Raw genomic sequence first — 23,600 nt, 5'->3', positions numbered from 1 at the left:
ATGTGGATGTGGCGGTGGATGTGGCGGTGGATGTGGTGGTGGATGTGGTGGTGGATGTGGTGGTGGTGGATGTGGTGGTGGTAAATGTGGTGGTGTATGTGGTGGTGGTGGATGCGAGGGTGGATTTGGTGGAGGAGGATGTGGTGTTGATGGATGCGGTGGTGGATGGTGTGGTGGATGTAGTGGTGGTGGGTGTGGTGGATGTGGATGTGGTGGTGGATATGGTGGTGGCTGTGATGGTGGATGTGGTGGTGGATGTGGCGGTGGATGTGGCGGTGGATGTGGCGGTGGATGTGGCGGTGGATGTGGCAGTGGATGTGATGGTGGATGTGATGGTGGATGTGGTGGTGGATGTGGTGGTGGAGGTGGATGTGGAGGTGGATGTGGAGGTGGATGTGGAGGTGGATGTGGAGGTGGATTTGGAGGTGATGGTGGATGGATGCACACATGGATGGATGCAAATGTGAATGGGTGGGTGAATGGATGCATGGATACGTTTATAGTTGATAGGTGTATACTTGGATGAATATATGGTTGGATGGGCCTGCCTGCATGCGAGGGTGGATGGGTAGGAGTGGCAGCACACGGAGATGGATGAAAGTGTGAATGGGTGGATTTATAGAAACTGGATAATTTCAGATACAATTTATAATAAGAGGCGCTTTGCAGGCAGAGAAGGTAGCATTTTCAATTGCCTCAGAAGACATGGTTGATAAGTAGGTCCATCGCACTAGTGTTAAGATAATTTTGAGGCTTAATATTTTTTATTAGATCGGTTGGGTAATTTATAATGGCAATAGCTTAAACGTTTGTAAATAACTTTTGTGAAGATTATGTTCAGTGTATTTTATTGTGACGAAAATCCAAGAACATTGCATTTGCACCTACACACACACACACAGAGCCACACACACACACACACACACACACACACACACACACATATAGATGTGGTGGTGGTGGATTTGGGGGATATGGTGGTGGTGGATGTGGTGGTGGATGCGGTGGTGGATGTGGTGGTGGTGGATGTGGTGGTGGTGGATGTGGTGGTGGTGGATGCGGTGGTGGAGGTGGATGTGGTGGATGGATGCGGTGGTGGTGGATGTGTTGGTGGATGTGGTGGTGGTGGATGTGGTGGTGGATGTGGTGGTGGTGGATGTGGTGGTGGTGGATGTGGTGGTGGTGGAGGCGGTGGATGTGTTAGATGTGGTGATGGTGGATGTGGTGGTGGTGGATGTGGTGAAAGTGGTGGTGGATGTGGTGGTGGTGGATGCGGTGGTGGTGGATGTGGTGGATGTGGTGGTGGATGTGGCGGTGGATGTCATGGTGGATGTGGAGGTGATGGTGGATGTGGATGTGGTGGTGATGGTGGATGTGGTGGTGGATGCGGTGGTGGTGGATGCGGTGGTGGTGGATGGGGTGGTGGATGTAGTGGTGGTGGGTGTGGTGGATGTGGTGGTGGTGGGTGTGGTTAAAGTGTTGGTGGATGTGGTGGTGGATGTGGGGGTGTATGTGGTGTTGGTGGATGCGGTGGTGGATGTGGTGGTGGTGGATGCGGTGGTGGTGGAAGTGTTAGATGTGGTGGTGGATGTGGTGTTGGTTGTGGCGGTAGATGTCATGGTGGATGTGGAGGTGATGGTGGAGGTGATGGTGGATGTGGTGGTGATGGTGGATGTGGTGGTGCATGCGGTGGATGTGGTGGTGGTGGATGCAGTGGTGGTGGTGGAGGATGGGGTGGTGGATGTAGTGGATGTGGTGGTGGTGTATGTGGTGGTGGTGGATGCGGTGGTGGATGTGGTGTTGGTGGATGCGGTGGTGGTGGTGGAAGTGGTGGTGGATGTGTTGGATGTGGTGGTGTATGTGGTGGTGGTGGATGCGGTGGTGGATGTGGTGTTGGTGGATGCGGTGGTGGTGGTGGAAGTGGTGGTGGATGTGTTGGATGTGGTGGTGGATGTAGTGGTGTATGTGGTGGTGGTAGGTGTGGTGGTGGATGTGGTGGTGGTGGTGGATGTGGTGGTGGTGGTGGATGTGGTGTTGGTGGATGCGGTGGTGGTGTTGGATGTGGTGGTGGATGCGGTGGTGGTGGATGTGGTGGTGGATGCGGTGGTGGATGTGGTGGTGGATGTGGTGGTGGTTGTGGTGGTGGATGTGGTGGTGGATGTGGTGGTGGATGTGGTGGTGGTGGATGCAGTGGATGTGGATGTAGATGTGGATGTGGCGGTGGATGTGGATGTGATGGTGGAGGATGTGGTGGTGATGGTGGATGTGGTGGTGGATGCTGTGGATGTGGTGGTGGTGAATGCGGTGGTGGTTTATGCAGTGGTGGTGGTGGATGGGGTGGTGGTGGATGGGGTGGTGGATGTAGTGGTGGTGGGTGTGGTGGTGGATGTGGCGGTGGATGTCATGGTGGATGTGGAGGTGATGGTGGATGCTGTGGATGTGGTGGTGGTGGATGCGGTGGTGGTGGTGGTGGATGCGGTGGTGGTGGATGCGGTGGTGGTGGTGGATGGGGTGGTAGTGGATGGGGTGGTGGATGTAGTGGTGGTGGATGTGGCGGTGGATGTCATGGTGGATGTGGAGGTGATGGTGGATGCGGTGGATGTGGTGGTGGTGGATGCGGTGGTGGTGGTGGTGGATGCGGTGGTGGTGGATGCGGTTGGCATGGTGGATGGGGTGGTGGATGTAGTGGTGGTGGGTGTGGTGGATGTGGTGGTGGTGGGTGTGGTGGATGTGGTGGTGGTGGGTGTGGTGGATGTGGTGGTGGTGGTGGGTGTGGTTAAAGTGTTGGTGGATGTGGTGGTGGATGTGGTGGTGGATGTGGTGGTGGTGGATGTGGTGGTGGATGTGGAGGTGGATCTGGTGTTGGTGGATGCGGTGGTGGTGGTGGATGGGGTGGTGGATGTAGTGGTGGTGGGTGTGGTGGATGTGGTGGTGGTGGGTGTGGTGGATGTGGTGTGGATGTGGTGGTGGTGGTGGATGTGGTGAAAGTGGTGGTGGATGTGGTGTTGGATGTGGCGGTGGATATCATGGTGGATGTGGAGGTGATGGTTGATGTGGAGGTGATGGTGGATGTGGAGGTGATGGTGGATGTGGTGGTGCATGCGGTGGATGTGCTGGTGGATGCAGTGGTGGGGGTGGATGCAGTGGTGGTGGTGGTGGATGGGGTAGTGGATGTAGTGGTGGTGGGCGTGGTGGATGTGGTGGTGGTGGGTGTGGTGGTGGTGTATGTGGTGGTGGTGGATGCGGTGGTGCATGTGGTGTTGGTGGTGTATGTGGTGGTGGTGGGTGTGGTGGTGTATGGTGTGGTGGTGGATGTGGTGGTGGTGGTGGATGTGGTGTTGGTGGATGCGGTGGTGGTGGTGGATGTGGTGGTGGATGCGGTGGGGGTGGATGTGGTGGTGGTGGTGGATGTGGTGTTGATGGATGCGGTGGTGGATGGGGTGGTGGTGAATGGGGTGGTGGATGTAGTGGTGGTGGGTGTGGTGGATGTGGTGGTGGTGGGTGTGGTGGATGTGGATGTGGTGGTGGATGTGATGGTGGATGTGATGGTGGATGTGGTGGTGGATGTGGCGGTGGATGTGGCAGTGGATGTGGCAGTGGATGTGGTGGTGGATGTGGCGGTGGATGTGGCAGTGGATGTGGCAGTGGATGTGGTGGTGGATGTGGTGGTGGTGGATGTGGTGGTGGTGGATGTGGTGGTGGATGTGGTGGTGGTGGATGTGGTGGTGGTGGATGTGGTGGTGGGTGTGGTGGTGGATGTGGTGGTGGATGTGGTGGTGGATGTGGTGGTGGATGTGTTGGATGTGGTGGTGGATGTGTTTGGATGTGGTGGTGGATGTGGTGGTGGTGGATGTGGTGGTGGATGTGGTGGTGGTGGATGTGGATGTGGTGGTGGATGTCATGGTGGATGTGGAGGTGATGGTGGAGGATGTGGTGGTGATGGTGGAGGATGTGGTGGTGATGGTTGATGTGGTGGTGGATGCTGTGGATGTGGTGGTGGTGGATGCGGTGGTGGTGGTGGATGCAGTGGTGGTAGTGGATGAGGTGGTGGTGGATGGGGTGGTGGATGTAGTGGTGGTGGGTGTGGCGGTGGATGTGGCGGTGGATGTCATGGTGGATGTGGTGGTGGATGCAGTGGATGTGGTGGTGGTGGATGCGGTGGTGGTGGTGGATGCAGTGGTGGTGGTGGATGGGGTGGTGGTGGTGGTGGATGGGGTGGTGGATGTAGTGGATGTAGTGGTGGTGGGTGTGGTGGATGTGGTGGTGGTAGGTGTGGTTAAAGTGTTGGTGGATGTGGTGGTGGATGTGGTGGTGGTGGATGCGGTGGTGGATGTGGTGTTGGTGGATGCGGTGGTGGTGGTGGATGGGGTGGTGGATGTAGTGGTGGTGGATGTAGTGGTGGTGGGTGTGGTGGATGTGGTGGATGTGGTGGTGGGTGTGGTGGATGTGGTGGTGGATGTGGTGGTGGATGTGGCGGTGGATGTGGCGGTGGATGTGGCGGTGGATGTGGTGGTGGATGTGGTGGTGTATGTGGTGGTGGTGGATGTGGTGGGTGTGGTGGATGTGGATGTGGCGGTGGATGTGGCGGTGGATGTGGTGGTGGATGTGGTGGTGGATGTGGTGGTGGTGGATGTGGTGGTGGTGGATGTGGTGGTGTATGTGGTGGATGTGGATGTGGTGGTGGATGTGGTGGTGGATGTGGTGGTGGGTGTGGCGGTGGATGTGGCGGTGGATGTGGCGGTGGATGTGGCAGTGGATGTGATGGTGGATGTGATGGTGGATGTGGTGGTGGATGTGGTGGTGGAGGTGGATGTGGAGGTGGATGTGGAGGTGGATGTGGAGGTGGATGTGGAGGTGGATTTGGAGGTGATGGTGGATGGATGCACACATGGATGGATGCAAATGTAAATGGGTGGGTGAATGGATGCATGGATACGTTTATAGTTGATAGGTGTATACTTTGATGAATATATGGTTGGATGGGCCTGCCTGCATGCGAGGGTGGATGGGTAGGAGTGGCAGCACACGGAGATGGATGAAAGTGTGAATGGGTGGATTTATAGAAACTGGATAATTTCAGATACAATTTATAATAAGAGGCGCTTTGCAGGCAGAGAAGGTAGCATTTTCAATTGCCTCAGAAGACATGGTTGATAAGTAGGTCCATCGCACTAGTGTTAAGATAATTTTGAGGCTTAATATTTTTTATTAGATCGGTTGGGAAATTCATCCATCTATAATACCATGGAACGGTGTAATCATTCTAAAATCTACAGTTCTTTTTTTAAGCTAACAAATCAGCCGCTCATTAAAATGCACTTCCTGTACATTTTACATGTCTCAGCAATTCGAAATAGGAAGAAAGCCGGGTGGCAGAAAAAAATGACGTTTTGTAGCCCAGAGTCTGTCTGTAAAGGTGTTAATTGTATAGCAAAAACGCCCGACTACAGTTGCGAATTGCATTAGAAACCTGGTATGAAAAAGCCATCGGAGCAGTTCTCAAACGACCCTCCCAGAAAAAAATATATATACTTTTGAATTAATTGGTAAACACAACAAGCGGACACATGGCGGAAACAAAGTTATCGAGGTAAAGCTTTGTAAATAAAGGGTGCAGTCTGTAACACTTACCTCGAAAGAAACAAGACGGAGGGCATTGCTGTGGGGAGGGGGGAGGAGAAATGCGACACGGCCGCAGCAGGGGGCGGAGCAGGGAGAGCGGCCTTTGAAGTGCACTTCACACGGCCGGCCGGCCGGCCGTGAAAGTGAAAGCACGCCCGGCCGGCCTTGAAAGCCTTTGATGATGTGCAAAATTCCACATGCGAGAGTACTTACAGTAATCAGGTAATGCATTAGCGAGGTGCTGCTCAGCTGTCAGGCCGCAGGAATGCTAGCACGTGGCAAGAAAAGCAAAGAAACGTAAAAAAACATAAAAATCACGAGCCGGGGGCATCAGTATGAAATTACAGTTGCCACTCCTGTATGGAGATTGGTTGGTAGCTCATTAAACAAATAAACTTTTATTCAGAGAGTGTCACATCCCCACCCTCCCCAAATGGGTTTAGGGATTTGAGTGTTTTCCGCGCCTAGAACATGCACCGAAAAAAAATAGGCACTAGGATCTGTCCCTGGCATCCATTACACCTAGCTGCGACGAACCTGGTGGTACTTGCAGATCAAGTGTAGAAAGTCTTGGATGCCAGCTGGAAAAGCACGTTTTCTTTCCAAAATAATAATGGACGGCAGAATGGGGAAAAGAGGAAGTGCGGGCCCCCGTGAGGGAGGAGGAGACGGTATAGATGGAGAAGATAGGCCCAAAGGAAGGAGGGGTGTGGAGTGACGAGTGATTGCATTAAGGAACTGCACCATTCAGTTAGTCTTAACTTTATTCGATCAACAAGGATCATAAAGTACAAACAAGTACATATAAAACGTATAAAACATCATGGTACATCTAAAAGAATCTACTCCATACATCCTGGGCAAGAGGACACGGGACACAGCAGTTAAATGAGCAATAAATGTTTCACACCTGTAAGCTTTCCGTCTGAACATTGCAAACAAGCAAAACAAGTCAAATAAGGAGACACGGCCGGCCGAGCGGCCGTGAAACTGAAAGCACGGCCGGCCGGCCGTGAATGCCTTAGATCCGGCAGGGGGTGGAGCGGCACCAAGCTGGGCAACAGATGGCTGGCGATTTGATGCTGTGCACGCGCATTTTAGGTCAATGCGCTTGCGCATTGACCTAAAAGCGCTCGGGCACAGCACCAAATCGCCAGTTGTTTAAAGTCTGTATAAGTGCCTATAGTCTCGCTCTGCTCAATACGCATGCGTATTGAGAAGCGAGACCTAAAAAAGGCGAGACCCATTGCCTTTGCCCGTGATTATTTAAAATTATTAGGTCACAGAGGTGGCTCAACACAAATTGGCCCTTGTTGCCGACCTTTCATTTCTAGCTACTCAGATCTAAATTGCTGTCTCAATAAGTGATTGTTGGAGACTTGGTGAAAGGAATAAGCGGGCTCTCAGTTATCCCCTAATTGGATAACAGAATCCATCGAAACCTGGTCTGTAATCCCTAAAAAAAATTGCATTAAAAACAAAGTAGCAAAACTTAAATGCTTAAATACCTAATAACATGATTGCAATGATCACAATTAGAACCCAGTTAATGCAATCCCAAACAACTTAAAAAACTAAAATGGAATAAGCCATTGGTAAGCCTAAACCAAACGCTTACCCTATACTCTTAATCTAAGACAGTCATCCAATGCTGACTTTCAGCCGGCATATATTTATATCCATGAGCATTAGTTTAACATGAGTAATCCCATGAATCTTGTTCTAGTGCTAACCGTAAAAGTAACCCCAGCTTAGTGTCCTGCCCTAAGAGTCAGTTACCATAAGCCACAAACCTAAACCTTATGATCATCATAAATCTGAACCTAACCGTGAGAGTAAGCCCATGCTAACCGTATGCCTTTGCCAGCTCTGAGCCTCAAAGTAATGCTAACCCTAACCGTAGAACATTCATAAGATGTGAAGCTTCGTTTGAAATCTCAGCAATTTTGCCAAAAAAGCTAAGGAGACTTACGAAAGTTGGGGGTACCACCAAAAGACTTATGTGGCAGAAGCCATGTCCACCCTTACCAAGCAAGTCGCAGTTCAACCACCCTATTAAAAGTTCTCTGCCGCTTTGGCATGGCATTTTTCCCAATAGTGATTTGGTTGACAAAGTATACAATATCAAATATAATGCCATGTGTGCCCCCCTATCATGGGCATTATTTCTGTGTTACAAAAACGAAAATGGGGATTTCTTTCTGTAAATCAGAAAATGGATGTTCCTGGCATGCTAGGAGGTGTCTTCCAAGTGAATATATAATGTTTGTGGAGCTGTAGTTGCATCTTGCTACCACCTGCTATTCTGATTTGGATCAGAGAAAAATAAGAAAAATACGAGAAATAAAAGAAAGAAAGAAAGATGTCACTTAAATAAACGTTTTGGAGTCTGCCCCAGGCACTTGCTAAACTACACATTTTTGGCTGACGGAAGAGAACAGATTCATGGATGAAAGCGACCACTGCTGGGGGCTTGGCTTGGACGGCAATGAGGACAGGCGCCTAGGTCCGATACCTCCGCATCCCTGGGGGGAACAATGGCGAATTTTAATAGCGAAACGAGCACCGTCTTGGAATCCAAGGAGCTACAGGGACGTCGAAACATCTGGGGCACAGACAGAGAACATGCACACCCCGCAAGGAAAGAAGCCGAAGGAGATATCAACTTTGCTCTTCGCAGAGGGAGAGTGGGCGAGTGTAGTACAAAATGGTGCCCAGACATTAACAGGGGTCACTGCGAAGTGGCTGTAGGCACGGGCACTGGCAGGTACTCGGAGCATAGCCACGGAACCAACAGAGTATTCCCAAGTAAGTGCCAAGAAGCTGAAAGGGTGGCGGCTGCGGGACAAAATCACGGCAAGCAAGAACGAAACCGAACAGAAACTGAAAGTGCGCAGATGGGGGCCACCATTTTGTCATAGCCACTCCCCGATCCCGCAATCAAGCAGCGACCGTACAGAGGTAGAACTCCACCGAGCAGAAACCAGTGCCGCAAAGGAGACGGAATAGTGGCAAATAAGAGGTGCAAGTAGCGCCATCAGAGCGCGCAGGGCGAACGAAGGGGAGTTCTCACCAGCGGTGGACTCCGATAAAAAGTTGCAGAGGCAGAATACCACCGTTCATACACTGATACCGCTGTAACACGGGGTTGTATACAAAAGCAGTTGCCAACCTCACATTACTTTTCGCCTCGCAATTGAGAAAAACAAACCAAAATTACTATATAGTCTGTTTGGTATATCTACTTGATACCTTTTTACTTTTTATTTCATTATTTTCAAGTATTTTTTGTTTGAAAAAGACACATAAATACATAAAACACTTTCAACATAAATTCACTGAACAAACAATAACATTCCACATTACATATATAAACACTATATAAATTTTTGTCAACAATCAATTTATATTCACAAAATGATCTCTGATTCTAAAAAAACAAAGGACAAAGTAAACATTTGGTTTCTTATTGTTCAACAAACAGCAACTTAATGCATTTCAATTTATAAATATCATTGATATGCTGCAATTTGATGCATTCCTGATTTAAATGCCGACGCGTTTCAAACCCATTCTGTCACTTTATGGGTTCTCATCAGGGCTCTGTCTCTTTTGTTTATCTACAGGATATATGTAAAACAAAAAAGGAAATTCTATTTTAGTATTTTAGTTGTATTTCTATACTACTTCCCCCATTCGCTCCTCCATTCGCATGTGGCACAACTTATACCTGAATTCCAGCGTGTTGCCGGTCGTCTGCTTTACAATTCACTTGCTAGCTCATATGTTTCTTTATCTACAATGTAAAGTATATTTATAAGGGATTTTGTTTACATTTTGTTTGAGAGCTCGGGAACTCGTTTACAAAAGCATTGCGAAAAGGCTACCTTTTCAGATCTTTATCTTCGTGTGTGCACCCTTATCAATTGTTTGTTTCGTAGTATATTCAGTTGCTATAAGCAAATGGAAAAACTTTGATTTAATATATGTTTTCCATCAATGTTATTCATCTTGTTATACTCCTGTTAGGGCAATTTTTAAGACATACCTTTTCTCAGTTTGGCGCATTCATGCGCGGGGAGCTGCACGTTTCGGCTTGTTAGGTTAAAAGGTTGTCACTGTGTTTCCCTGCAAGTTTGAAAAATTACATCACCGAGGGGCACTCGTTTTACGTTTATATTTAACATTGTTTACCATCGAGATTGCATATCTGTTTTCTTTAATAGCGCGATCCCGCGCTGAGCGCTTCGTGCGTCTGTGAGACGCTTGTTCTGCTTCACCACTCCCTTTTCGTCCTCTCACCTAGTCTCCTGTGTTAACACAGAGACCGAAATTTTGTATCAAGAACACTTTACTTAGTATCTATTTTCGTGTTTATATCATGCATCTTACCTGCTTCTCTTGTGTGCCGAGTTTGGATCCGCTTAGTCCTTTGACACCGCGGCCATCTTTTAGTGTGTTATTTATGTATTTGCAATCTTCAGTGGAGGGGGCCATTTGTAACAGGCAATTTTTTCGGGCTTAAAAGTTAGCTGGCTGTGTTATCTTGTTTGAACACAACGATTAATATGTATTTCAACTAGCAGTATATTACATTTTACGTTATGTTAAACGCTTGTTTTCGTTTTTAATATTTTAGCTGTTTTTACATTATGCCAAACGCTCGTTTCTGTTTTTGATATGCGGATACCATTCTTAGCTGTTAGTCAACCTCGCATTAATAGTACAGGCAGAACATTATTTTAATCAGAGTCGCGAAACTTCTGGCAGCGTGTTTAATCCAGTTAGAGCGCTGTTAAATGTTAGAATCAGATATGCTTCTTTATGCAGAAGTAGCTTTTCTGTATCAATGGGACATTTTGACTGATTTACAGTGTACAAGACCGACCATCTGAAATCTGTTTCCCCATGCTGCTTATCAATAAAGGGTTCAACCATAGGGGCTGATATCACCTTATTTTTGACGCGGGACCTGTGTTGTGTTATTCGCACATTTATTTGCTGAGGAGACAGAATAGTGGCAAATAAGAGGTGCAAGTAGCGCCATCAGAGCGTGCAGGGCGAACGAAGGGGAATCCTCACCAGCGGTGGACTCCGATAAAAACTTGCCAGAGACAGAATACCGCCATTCATACACTGATGCCGCTGTAACACGGAGAGCAGCCACGGACACATCGGATGACAGAAAACCCCAGCTTTCCCCAAGTAAGCACCAAAAGGCTGTAAAAGGGAGGGGGCGGCTCCCGAAATAACGCGGCATACAAGAACGAAACCGAACAGAAAGTGGAAGCAAGCTGATGGGGGCCGCCATCTTGTCAGGGCCACACCCTGATCCCACAATCAAACTTCGGCGGGACTAGAGGCATAACACTGCGCCAAAGATGCTGGTGCCGCTAAGGAAACGAAACCGAGACAAATAAAGAGCGCAAGAAGCGATAACAGGTCGCGCAGGGCCCCAGGCACAACACTGCTAAAAAGCGAAAACGAAACTAAAGGTGCCCAAGAGGGAGCCGCCATCTTGTCCTCTTGTAAGGGGAAGACTCCCAAACAAAGCGAACACAGTCTAAAAGGTAGCAGCAAAAGGTCTCACAACCCGATCTGCCCAGACCCAAGCACATCTAGGACCGCAAACCTCCCCCAGGGACCAAACCACCTCAGGCAACCAAGTACCAACGGCAGCAAGATCCCAGTGCCGAGAGCAGACACAAGCCGCTCAGGGGAGCCCAAATACCCAGCCGCTTCGCCAAACACCGAGAAGCACAAACAGCAGAAGCGGGACCATCTGTAGTGGTCGGGCAAGTGAAAGAGCACTGCAAGCTGGCCAACAAACCAAGACAGACCGACCCCCCCCCCCCGCCTTACAAAGCGGCGCGCATCCCAGTCAACTGCAGGCAGCGACCATAGCTCCAGGGTACCAACCAGGTACTGGCCAAGGTAGTGGGGCTTCACGGCGGGAGTGGCGCAACAAGTAAGGAGCTGGCAGGAGCAAAGACAAGGACAAGGTCCATCCGGGAGCCAAGCAGGTAAAGGCTAGACCACCAGGAGACAGGGAGAGGGCAGCCAGAACCGAGAGGAGAAACAGCCAAGCCCCTATCCACACAGCAGAAAGTTGGCAGACTAGATAGCTACCTAGCCAGAAGAGGCTTCACAACGATGGCTGTACAGGAGGGCAAACTAGTTAACGAAAGCAAGAAACACAGAGAGGACCCGCCACTAAAACAAAGTAAGGAGATAACTCTGGACTTGATCTTAAAAAAAAATTACGAAGGTAACGACCTGGCCAAATCAACAAAACAGATAATAGACAATATGCAAATGGAGTTGGCGGCCATAAGGGCGGACCAGCAAAAAATGAACAACAAGATAGACGTCGCAAAGAAGCGCATTAGCGGCATAGAGGATGAAAACGCCCAATCAAACAAATCTCTGCAATCCATCGCTAAGGTCTCCAGCACCCTCCAGAAACAACTAGCGGATCAAGATGACCGCAGCAGAAGGGGGAACATAAGACTACTTGGTATACCCGAGGGGGAAGAAGACAAACCTGGCTCCTGCTCAGCCCTCATAGAAGAGCTAATACCGCAACTAACAGGTATAAAGTTTGACAGGCAATTTGAAGTGGACAAGGCCTACAGAGTACCAGCTACTAAACCGCCACAACCACGACCAATCATCTGCAAGCACCTAAGAGCAAACCAAACGGAGGCGATCTTTGCAGTAGCTCGGAAAAACCCAAACCTAAGATGGAACGGCAACAAAGTGATAATTACGCAAGACTACTCAAGACAAATGGTAGAGACTAGGAAGGGATTCCTAGCGCTAAGAGAGACTGCGGAGTAACAACGTCACCTTCAGCTTTGTGGGTCCTGCAAGGATGAGAAGAACAGACAAATGGCGTACACTGGTTTTTGATGAGCCTAGTGAGCTGAGAAGATACTTCCAAGTCCCTGCTCCAGAGGACATGGAAGCACAAGGCCCGGGAGCAGCAAAGAGGAGAGCATCGCCAGACAACTCAGAGGTTGGAGGCGGCGGAGACTAACGCTTCTGAGTCGGGAGAGATGATGACTGTTGGGTGAACACTCCTCACAGATCAGCCTTACGATCGACCACTCAATGTACGGGCATACCATGGACAAAAGCCCGTACCAAGCCAACAACATTAAGGCCTCCAGGCGCATTTCGACGCGAGGTCTTACCAACCGATCTACAACAAGAAACGATAACTACCTCAGCCAATCGTATTCACCGCGCCGGTCCGCGGTCAGAAGAAACTAAAGACGGCAGGATCAACCCTATATCCTTTATATCTTTTGTGCTCCACAGTGTTTGTTTAAAGAACACAACCTGATCCATGGAAGTGTCACCTTTTATGACGGCTTGGACTCCGCTCAGCACAGGACCCCGGGGGGAAGGGAGGGAGGGAACTTTGCTGTCGCACTCCTGATTTGCAATTTGTGGGGGGTGGGGGGAGGGGAGGGAAGGGGGCCGGTGGGGGAGGGGGGATCTCCAAATACAGTTTTCTTTATTTTCTATGTTTTCCTTCTTTTCTTCTTCCGTATCTGGCGCTATCCTCGCCTGCAACACAGACAGAGCCAAACGACGTCTAAGCCATCCAACACGTACAAACAAACACCATGGGGAGGAAACAGTTAAGGGCGGTTTGGAGCCATACATAGGTCAGCTAGTTACGCACAAGAAAGCCCCAATAAAGAGCAAGAAACAGAGATGACACAGTCGATACAAAACCAACTACTTTCAGACTTGAAAGTAGTCTCACTAAACGTTAAAGGGCTCAATCACCCGGTTAAGAGAAGGAAAGTTATTGAGTACCTAACCACTCTCAAAAATTATGTATGCGTGCTCCAAGAAACTAAACTGTCAGCAAAGGACGCAGAACGACTGAGGGCGAACTGGATAGGACAATCGTTTTGCTCGCCAGCAGTGCACAAAAAGAGAGGGGTAATTACACTGATAAACAAAAAGGCCAGGCCAGCAGTGCACGAGAGCTATGCTGATGAGGAAGGGAGAATCCTAATAACCAGCCTCAAACGGGGGGAGGAGACTATACACATTGCCAATATTTATGGGCCAAACACAGAGGATAACGCATTTTAGGCAGACGTTGAGAACAGACTGAGCAAGCTCCCCCAAGATGACCTCCTGATCGTAGCGGGCGACCTCAACCAAGTACTAGATCATGCCATAGACAGACACCCGCAAAGAATCAGCCACTGCTCTCAGGGACAGAATATCCTGAAAAATCTGTGCGCCAAGCTCCAACTAAGGGACCCATGGAGACTCCAGCACCCAGACGCCAGGGACTACACCTTCTACTCTCACCCTCACAACTCCTATAGCAGGATCGATTACATCCTCATTTCAGCCTCACACACACAACTGATAGACCACACAGAAATCACTCCAAGATCAATATCAGACCACTCACACGTCAGCCTAACACTTAGTGGGCGACACAAAGTGCACGTAACCCACAGATGGAGATTCAACAGCGACATCCTCAAAAACCCCACTAATGTAGCCAAAATAGAAGAGACGATAAAAGAATACCTTGAGCTCAATGACACCCCAGACACAGACAGGGGCACCCTTTGGGACGCCATGAATGCCACAGTCAGGGGTAAGGTACTTAGCATCAAGGCCAGAATGAACAGGGAAAGAAATAAAAAAGTACTAGAGCTCGAAGAACAGATTAAAGACCTAGAAAGGTGCCATAGTTCCAACCTAGCAGACAAGAACACCCTCACAACCCTAACTAAGAAGAAATACGAGCTCAACAAGATTTTAAGTGAGAGGGCGGGTACGTGGATAAATAAATACAAAGCTATAAACCTATGTAAAGCGAACAAAGTGGGTAAACCACTAGCATCATACCTTAAGAGCAAACAGAGACAACACACAATTGCAGCAGTAACAGACACTTACAAGAACTCTCTAACGTCAAACAAAGAACTCCTCAAGGTCTTCAAAGACTTCTATGAGGGCCTATACAGGGAGGACAAAAGACTTAAACCTGTCGGGGGAGCCAACCTCCTAGACAAGCTAAACCTACCCAAACTGACGGACGTATCAGGCTCGGCTCCAAACTTCCTCGGGGCTGTGACGAGAGTCCAATCCCGGCCCTACCAAACGACCTCAGAGCTCTGTACTATAACACAGAGCTGCTAAGGGAGTGCAGCAGGCCGCGGGAAGGGAAGGGGACAGCGGGGAGGGAGATCTGCAACGACAAAGAACAGAATATTAAAGTCTCCTATCTCCCTATACTGCAGCAGGATATTCTAATCTCTCCACCCTACTCCTCCCCTCCACTAAGCACCAGTTAATACCTGTAAAGCAAAATACGCAAAGATCAAATCCAATGGAGACAGGAGCTTTGTTGAGGTGTGAGGAACGAGGTCAAACTGTGAAATACAAAAGAAACACGATTCACTCCCTCTACTCCAATCACCGACTGTGGGCTGTTGCTTACAAGTTAAGTCACTACACATACCCCAATAGAATGCATAGGTTTCATTGGATGGGCAGCCACACAGTTCCTTTGGTTAACTTTACCAATACCCTCCTGTCTCCTGTCCAGAATAATATAAGAAAAAACAATAATGAATGCTGTGCTCCACAGCAACACCTCCTTATCACACAGTAGAGTAGACACTTCACATGGGCGTGACAGAGTTAATCCTCACTCTGTAACATTTATAAGCATTTGCGCCCATAAGTTGTTCTGCTATGACACTGGTATGGAGGGTAGAAGGAAAGCGAGGCTCAAAGAAACAAGCTCCACATGAGTCCTATCGCCTCCTTGCTAGAGTGCACGTATATACAATATTTACAGCAAGCAATGCACCATTAAGGTTCAAATCTGATTTGGCTCACTCATCAGGTCAGTTTCCCCGAGAGCCAACAATGCAGCCACCAAAAGTTTGTGACCACACTCTCCAAACACTGAGACTTATAAGTTTCCAAGTTGTGAGACACAGGGTGCCGCATTTGAACCGAACAAACCCGGTGTGGATGTGTAGTTGGGATCGATGCTACCAACACCACACACCCACACACCAACAGTGTACTCACGGTGGAGATGCCGTCTAGAACTCCAGACACCTCTTACCGCCTCCAGACAGGGACTCCGGGAAAGCCACCGCATACGGAATTATCGGCGTTTCACCGCCGATTGCTCACAGTATTTATTTCCCGGTATGCGCGCACAGCTCACGTCGGAACGCGACGTTAGCGCGGCATGCCGGGAAATGTAGTTTTGCTCCTTTTCCAGCCGCCACGGGCGCGCGGCGTCCAAAACATGACAGGATGCACAAAGACTATCTCTTGAACAAGACATAACTTGGCAGAGATAGAGAAGGTTGTAGCTGACCTCAAGGATAACAAAGGACCTGGTCCGGACGGGTACACAGCAGGGTTCTATAGTCACTTCCTCCGCCTAATCAAGCCCACAATTGTAGAGGTCTTCTCGCATTGTATTCAAAGGAGGAAAATTACGTTTTCAATGGCAGAGGCCAATATAATAGTCATCCCCAAGGAGGGCAAAGAACCACAACACCCACAAAACTACCGTCCCATCTCCCTAATTAACGTCGACGGCAATATCTATGCAAAGGTCCTAGCGGCAAGATTAAATACACAGCTCCCAAGCCTAATCCACAACTTCCAGGTGGGATTCCTCAAACACAGGATGTCCCAAGATAATACGAGACTCCTATGCCACTTAATAAACCACACCTCCACCAACAACGAACCAGCAGTCATAATCGCACTCGACGCTGAAAAAGCGTTTGACAGAGTCTCATGGCCCTTCCTTGACCAATGCATGCAAAAGTTTGGGCTAGGAGAATAATATAGGAAAATGGTAATGGCACTCTATAACAAACCAAAGGCCCGTGTTGTAGTCAACGGGGGCACCTCAGAGCCGCTAACTCTGGGTAGAGGTAGGAGACGGGGCTGCCCACTCTCACCAGCACTTTTCCTACTATCCCTGGAACCGCTACTGTTCATGATCAAGAATAACCCTGAAATAAAAGGAATCCCAATCATGGGGACTACGGTTAAGCTAGCGGCATACGCAGATGACGTACTCATCGCGACAGAGAATCCGGGCCCCTCGATAGCAGCCCTAATGTCTACCATTGAGGAATATGCGCAGGTGTCGGGTTACAAACTTAACCGGGACAAGTCTGAATGCAAACCTCTTAATGTCCACACAACTAGGGCTGTTCTAGGAGACTCAGGGCTAGCTTGGCAAAAGAGATGCTTGAAATATCTTGGCCTACACTTTGGCAGAGACCTCAAATCAACTCTCGACCACAACGAAAAAACGTTACTAAACAAACGGAAAGAGAAACTAGACTTGTGTTCGCCAAAGTTTATCAGCTGGTGGGGCAGGGTGGAAACAGTAAAAATTATGCTAACCCCCATGGTTAACTACATGCTCAGTATGCTCCCACTAATAACCACAGAGGACTTCCACAAAAAGCTGGATATGATGACAAATAAATTCCTTTGGAAAGATGAGAATCCCAGAATAAGTCTTCAGAAATTAAAACTAAGCAAAACCCTTAGTGGCCTCAACCTAACCAACTTCAAAATATTTCAGACAGCATACCTAGCCAAACAAGGGCTGCACTGGCTCTCGCCAGAACAGAAATACACACCTGTTTGGCTGGAACTAGAAAAAGTAATCCTTAAAGGCCTTTATCCCATAGCCCTACTTACAGCTAATAAACACCCAGAGGCCAACAACACCATACTCAAGAACACTAAGAACGCCCTCCTTAAAATCGACAAAATAATGGAGAGGAGCACAAAAAATACAAGATGGGAATCTATCTGGTTCAACTCCAAAATAAAATACTCAGACAAAATACTTAACATTAAATCCTGGTACGAAAGGGGGATATCCACTCCCTGCCAGCTAGAAAGGCTCAGTACCCCACTCACATTCGACACCCTAAAACGCCTGCACAACCTGCCAGATATCGAATTCTATAGCTTTCTAAGAATAAGGGCGGCGGTCACGAGAGCCGATCTTCACAAGGAGACCCCATCAATTCTGCAATACACAGCGAACCTAAACAAAATTGGCCACCAAACGTCGCACCTATACAAACTCCTATGCCCTGTAGAGACAAGAATAAACGACAAAACATTAGAGTTCTGGGTATCCTAAGCCCAACACAATAGGCTCTTCAGTGAGAAGGAAAAGTTTCGTCTTTTGACCTCTGCATCCAAGAATAAAGTCACCCCATCCTTAGCTCAAACTAAATACTGGCTCACCCATAAGGCGTACTGGACCCCAGCCCGCCTGGCGGCCTCCGGGATCCGCGACAGTGACCTATGCTGGAACTGCCATAAAAAAAATGGAGATCTAGCACACCTTATCTTTTACTGCACCAAGGTCAAGACATTCTGGGGTAAAATAAGGGAAATTATACACAGCATAATGGGGTACTCACTACAACCAGACTTCCTAGAGTTAGTCGCCGCCTTCATCGCTCCAGAAATTAAGTCCAAAAATGATAGCGATGTGATCGACCTCCTACTAACAGCGGCTGTGAAAACTATCCTAGCGAACTGGAAAGACACAGGGAAGGCAACCTTCAAAAGCTGGTTCAACTGGATCACCTTCCTAAGAGGGGCTTACAGCATAACAGCAAAACACTCAGCCAACCCCACCCCAAAAGGCGAGATGTGGCTCTCCCTGGACAGCTACCTGAGCTTGCACAAGCCTCCATAGCCAAGAAAAGAGCTCAGTACCGCACTCCCAGCCTCCTCACACCGCAAACTATAGAAACATGGCGGCTAACTAACGAGCTACCCACCCTGTCTGCTTTTTAGGTCGAGTTTACTCGAACCTATTGCTGCTAACCCAAAAAATTCCTTTCCTAACAGGCGGATTTTGGACAGTGCACGATAGAGTCACGTGACTCCTCGTGGACGAGCATGCCCAGCCTTCCCACTGCCAGCAGCATTTCTCCACGGCCGCCAGGCCACATCAAAGGCTTCCCCAGCACTGCCCCGCCCATCAATCACCCTCCCACTGCCAGCAGCATTTCTCCACGGCCGCCAGGCCACATCAAAGGCTTCCCCAGCACTGCCCCGCCCATCAATCACCCTCCCACGCCAGCAGCTCTTCCCGCTCCGACCCCTGCTCTCCGCCCCCTGCTGCCCCTGTGAGTCCGCTCCTAAACACACACAGATCCTTCACTCTCACAGTGCCTTTACATTTGTGCACACACATCAGTCAATTGTCTTAGGCACCCACACGCCTCCAACAAGAATTCTCACACTTGTAACTGTGCTTTTTCAAATAACATCCGCTTCCCAAAATAATCTTTGCATAATGCAGCTTTTAAATTGAATGCTTGTCTTCGCCACAGATCCAAAATTATATTGGGATGACAGTTTCCACTTCAGGTAAATCTCAATAAACGCACTGAGTTGTATGCCAGCTGAGCCACTCCTTGGTATGCAATGTTGTTTCACTATAAACTTTTCAACTCTGCGTGCATTGCTGCCCTGGTTCTGGGGACTTCAAGCCCCAGTTCGTATAGCCATGAGGAGAAGGGGCCAGAACTGCTGCTTCCGCACGCTGTAGCGCTATATAGTGCTTGTGGTCATCTCAGCGCGGGCCGAATACCAAGGGTGGGGTTATTCTGCACCCGTCAGCGCCCAGAGGAGGCTGTGATGGGCGGGTGCACGCCTCTTGGCTGTGTTTAGTATGACACGACCGACACTGGTCACACTTTGTGACATTGGCAATGCTTTGTTCCTGCTTTCATGAGCCACTCCCACTAAACATCACTCCCACAACATGTTGGTAGAATGTCGATTAATTGTGAAAAAAAGTTTTGTTTTGTTGCTGATGTTTACTTCAAATGGTTGCACCTCACTTTCATGCAGAAAACTTTAACTAAAGGATCACGAGCTGAATGTTTTGAGCGCTGGGCCGATTGAACACGTCCACCTTCCTGGTGTCAAAAACGTCAATTTCTAATTACATGTGGCTAGCTGTTGAACCCCGATCTTAGTTCGAACGAGCCCGCTACTTGTGCGGAGCTGTGCACCATGCCGTAGAGTACGGGCTATGCTTTATTCACACAGTGTACTCATTCATCTGTGTGCCTGGCTTTCAAGTGTAGTTCATCAGCTTATGGTGCATGCGTGATTAATGCCCCTGGTATTTTATCAGGGGGCACTCACAAGCAGGTAACTGCACTTTAATCCGTCGATCACTAGTAAGAGGTTTCTTCATCAAGGTACATTTCTTAGGGAAGCTGACTTGTTCAAGAGCCGCACACCGACCGTGCACCTCGCATCCACATGCAGCGCTCCCTTAATACAAATTGTACCTCATGCAAAATGTGTTTTTCACTACTTAATCTAATGCTGCGTACTTGTGGCAAAATGCTTCCCAGGTGCTTAATGCATTACCGATCTGATTTCAATGGTGATGCGATGTATCCGTGGCCCCTGCACGTAACCCATCACGTGTGCGAGACTTACCCTGCCAGCTATCATTGATGTTAACAGGCTGCTCCCAGCCCGGAAGGTTTGTGCGTGCAGCTCATTTTACAGGATGCCTTTGGTTAAACACGTTTTACAAGAACCACATTCACGTTCTACATTCTTCAAAGCGCATAGAGGCGATCTGTTTTGGATTTGTTGAATGGATACAGAAACTATTTGGATATCTTTAATGCACACAGAAGCGTGCTCTCACTACTGCCTCGGGCATTCCTTCCCTCTAACTCCGCCGGGGCTCGGGCTGCGGGGCCCTGCTGCTTTTATGGCCCTGCTTTATTTGTTCGTGTTCAGCCCAGATTGCAACACTTCCTCTCTCCCTCTCTTTCCATTTGCCCCCCCCTTCCCCTCCCTAGTGGCCGACCTTATCTCTTCCCAGCTCGTCTTACATTTTCCTTACTTATTTAACTTTGGATGCCGGCGCTGGTGGTTCCAAGTGCAGTGCTTGCCAGCTTAAATGTATCTGCTTGTGTTATGTTAACAAGAGGTCAACTGTAACAAACTACTTCTGGAGTCAAAACCCAACTATAGTTACTAAGTGTAGACAGACTAGCACTAACAGCCGGGTTAGGACATTATGGCCAAGCACTTAGGATTGTATCAACACTGATGTATTCTATATGAGTTACGTTCATCCTTACAGCTACATGTATTTGAGCAAAGCATTAGCGGATTGCTGCTTCAACACATGCATTTCAAACTTGAAATTGAATGCCCGCAGATAGCTGCATCTCAATAGGCATACAATCTATTATTATTTTCCCTTTCTAGTCCTACGTGCTAGCATAAGTTTAGCATCCTGCTGTGGTTAATTTGCATCCCACAGATGCAGCCTACAAACAGATTACAATCTGTGTCGCATGTCTACGGTGCTTTTAATTAACGTATCCTACTTTTCTTTCTCAAGGGCTGGATTTGTCGCCGAAACATCACACTATAGCAGACTTTCTGTCTGCATTTTATTAACCCTTTCGATGCTGATGACGAGCTCAGCTCGTCATCACCCACGGGTGTCGTGTGCTGATGACAAGCTGAGCTCGTCATGGTGCCACTAAAATGGCATTTTCCAGCACAGGGGGGGGGAAAACGCCCAGCAGCCATGTGGTTAATCTACCCTAGCTGTATTTATTGCATTGTATTTACAGATTTACATGTGTACCATGAAAGTAAAATTTTAATAATAGGGTAAAGACGAGATTTTAACTTTGTAGCATTTCAGGGTTTGCAATGCCATGACAATTGTATATAGCACAAACTCAGTCCTAATGTATTGGACCGTTTTACATAGTCACATTGTACAAACGTAACGTTTATGTATTTTTTTGTGAGCCTGCACTATAATTCGACCCTACTAGGTTAAGTACATACAAACAACGTTTATGTTGATTTCTGTAGCCACAGTGATCACAAGGTTGTCCGTAATTACACAATGGTGAGCCAGGGCTGTAACACGATTCTGCTCCATGAAAGCCACAATCGTTTGTCTTATGCTACAAATTAGCACATATGAAGGAAAGCGTATTTTTTTTTATATAGCAAAGCTTTTTTTTTTGTTAAATCATTATGTAGGAACGACTATTGACAAAGCTAATAGGCATGGCTGCTTTTTGGTGTGTTTCCACTTGTGTTACATATATGGATACGCTGGCAGGAGTGGAAACATGCTAGTTTGGCGGCACACTATGCTAAAACCTCTTTTTTTGGTTATTTGTGTTTTGGACACATTTGTATTCGTTATGTATGCTTTCTGCATCTCCACTTTGTATATTCTTGAGAGATTCAGCTACCCCTACCTCATTTTTATTAGGTCTCGCCTAAGGCATTGCTTTAGCAATGCTTGTTGGTGATATATAAAGTAAAGGCTTTGAAAAATGCTCCTAAAGTACGGACTGGGCTATCGCCCTCACTCTATCTATTGCCCCTCAGTCTATCTATCTATCACCCCTCACCCTATCAATCTATCTATCGCCCTCACTCTATCTATCTATCTATCTATTGCCCTCACCCTATCTATTGCCCTCACCCTATCTATCGCCCTCACCCTATCTATCGCCCTCACCCTATCTATCGCCCTCACTCTATCTATCTATCGCCCTCACTCTATCTATCTATCGCCCTCACTCTACCTATTGTCCTCACTCTATCTATCTATCTATCTATCACCCTCACTCTATCTATCACCCTCACTCTATGTATCTATCGCCCTCACTCTATCTATCGCCCCTCACTCTATGTATCGCACCTCACTCTATCTCTCTATCACCCTCACTCTATCTCTCTATCACCCTCACTCTATCTCTCTATCGCCCTCCCTCTATCTCTCTATCGCCCTCCCTCTATCTCTCTATCGCCGCCCTCTATCTATCTATCGCCCTCCCTCTATCTATCGCCCTCCCTCTATCTGTCTATCGCTCTCCCTCTATCTATCTATCGCCCTCCCTCTATCTATCTATCGCCCTCCCTCTATCTATCTATCACCCTTCCTCTATCTATCATCCTCTCTCTATCTATCTATCGCCCTCCCTCTATCCATCTATCTATCGCCCTCCCTCTATCTATCGCCCTCACTCTATCTATCACCCTCACTCTATCTATCGCCCTGACTCTATCTATCTATCACCCTCACTCTATCTATCTATCACCCTCACTTTATCTATCGCCCTCACTCTATCTATCTATCGCCTTCACTCTATCTTTCGATCTATCGCACTCACTTTATCTTTCGCCCGCACTTTATCTATCGCCCGCACTTTATCTATCGCCCACACTTTATCTATCTATCACCCTCACTCTATCTATCGCCCTCACTCTATCTATCGCCCTCACTCTATCTATCTATCGCCTTCACTCTATCTGTCGATCTATCGCCCGCACTTTATCTATTGCCCGCACTTTATCTATCGCCCGCACTCTATCTATCGCCCGCACTCTATCTATCGCCCGCACTGTATCTATTGCCCGCACTCTATCTATCGCCCTCACTCTATCTGTCTATCTATCGCCCTCACTTTATCTATCTATCGCCCTCACTTTATCTATCTATCACCCTCCCTCTATCTATCTATCGCCCTCACTCTATCTATCTATCACCCTCACTCTATCTATCTGTCTATCTATCGCCCCCACTCTGTCTATCTATCGCCCCCACTCTGTCTATCTAACGCCCTCACTCTGTCTATCTATCGCCCTCACTCTGTCTATCTATCGCATCCCTACAGCATCACTCCACCATCACAGCATCACTCAGGGGCACCACAACATCACTATGTGCTACCACCGCATCACTGAACGCCACAGCATCACCCGTCGCCACCACAACATCACTCAGCGCCACCACAGCATCAATCTGTGCAACCATTCAACAACTACTGGTTCAAATAGGTTCTCTCAGTGTTTCAAGCTTTATTACAAAAGTCACAAAAATATGT

This window comes from Lissotriton vulgaris, chromosome 1_1, assembly GCF_964263255.1.
Source record: "Lissotriton vulgaris chromosome 1_1, aLisVul1.2, whole genome shotgun sequence".
Lineage (NCBI taxonomy): Eukaryota > Metazoa > Chordata > Amphibia > Caudata > Salamandridae > Lissotriton > Lissotriton vulgaris.
The sequence above is the reverse complement of the archived record's forward strand: the minus strand, read 5'-3'. Positions refer to the sequence as shown.